Source organism: Theropithecus gelada, chromosome 7b (genome assembly GCF_003255815.1).
Source record: "Theropithecus gelada isolate Dixy chromosome 7b, Tgel_1.0, whole genome shotgun sequence".
Lineage (NCBI taxonomy): Eukaryota > Metazoa > Chordata > Mammalia > Primates > Cercopithecidae > Theropithecus > Theropithecus gelada.
In genome coordinates, this window is record NC_037675.1 from 16,705,236 (window position 1) to 16,707,038 (window position 1,803).

The 1,803-nt window shown below is 38.2% G+C and overlaps 1 pseudogene; it reads right to left on the minus strand.

Moving 5' to 3' along the window:
* Positions 1-851: 851 nt before the first annotated feature.
* LOC112629506 lies at positions 852-948 on the minus strand (annotated as a pseudogene).
* Positions 949-1,803: the final 855 nt, after the last annotated feature.

The window sequence follows — 1,803 nt, forward strand, 5'->3', positions numbered from 1 at the left end:
TCTCCCACTATTATTGTGTGGGCTACATAAGACTTTTCGTTGGTCTGGAAGTACTTGCTTTATGAATCTGAGTACTCTGATGTTGGGTATTGATATATTTAGGTTAGTTAAGTCTTTTTGAATTGAACCCTTTATCATTACGTAATGCCCTTCTCTGTCCTTTTTTACTGTTGTTAAAGACTGTTTTATCTCATATAAGAATAACGATCCCTGCTTTTTTTTCTTTTTCATTTGTGTGATAGATCTTTCTCTACCTCTTTACTTTGAGCCTATGGGCACTGTTGCAAGTGAGATAGGTCTCCTGAAGATGGCAGATGAATGGGTCTTACCTTTCGTCTTTATCCAACTTGCCACTGTGTGCCTTTTTTTTTTTTTTTTTTTTTTTCCTTGAGATGGAGTCTCGCTCTGTCGCCCAGGCTGGAGTGCAGTGGCGCGATCTCGGCTCACTGCAAGGTCCACCTCCCGGGTTCATGCCATTTTCCTGCCTCAGCCTCCCAAGTAGCTGGGACTACAGGCGCCTGCCACCATGCCCGGCTAATTTTTTGTATTTTTAGTAGAGACTGGGTTTCACCATGTTAGCCAGGATGGTCTCGAAGTACTGACCTCGTGATCCACCCGCCTCAGCCTCCCAAAGTGCTGGGATTACAGGTGTGAGCCATCACGCTCAGCCACTGTGTGCCTTTTAAGTGGAGCATTTAGGCTATTTACATTCAAGGTTAATATTGGTATGTGAGGTTTTGATCTTATTGTGGAGTTGTTAGCTGGTTACTTTGTAGTTTCTATTGTGTAGTTTATTTTTAGGGTCTATGAACTACCTACTTACGTTTCTTGAGTGAAAAACCCATTTTTTAAAAAATATGGAATGCTCCATGAATTTGTCATCCTTGTACAGGGGCCATGCTAATCTCTGTATTGTTCCAATGAAAACCCAGTTTTGAATGGCCAAAAAAATTACTCTATGAACAGACTCTCTAAAGTAGAGCTTCCTATGGCAAATAAACCTATAAAGAGATGCTCGGTGTCATGAGGAAAATAATCAAAACCACTATATACATATTAGAATGGCGAATATTTTTTAAGTGACAATACTTAAAGTTGGTGAATACATGAAGCAACTGGAACTCTCCTAAATAGTACTTAATATTGGTAGGGATGAAAAATGGTACAGCTACTTTAGACAAGAGTTTGGTAGTTTTTATAAAAGTAAACCTCCACCTGCCATATGACCCAGCAATCCCACTCCTAGGTATTTGCACAAGAGAAGTAAAAACATACATTCACACAAAGATCTGAATGTTAATGTTCATAAACACTTTTTGGAATTGCCAGAAATTAGAAATGACCCAAATGTTCCTCAACTGGTGAATGGATAAACACATTTTGATATATCCATGCACTAAAATGTTACTAAAATAAAAGAACAGAAAAGAACTTATGCTGAAACAACATGAATGAATCTCAAAGCATGCTATGTGAAAGCAGCTAGATACAAAAACCATCATGCTATCTGATGCCATTTATACAACATTCTGGAAAAAGTAAAACTATACGGAGAGAAAATAGCTAAGTGGTTATCAGAGGCTGGGAATGAAAAAAGGAGGCTGACTGCAAAGAGGCAAAAGGTAACTTCTTAGGGGAGGCAAAAGGTAACTTTTTAGGGGATTCAGTGGTTATTACACAATTGAAAATTTTACTGTATGTAAATGATTCCTCAATCAGTATGATACCTCAAAGTTACTATGGGTAGCATGGTTGGCTATCTAAACCCTGTTTATCAAAGAGAGAAGAAAGAATAATGAAAAA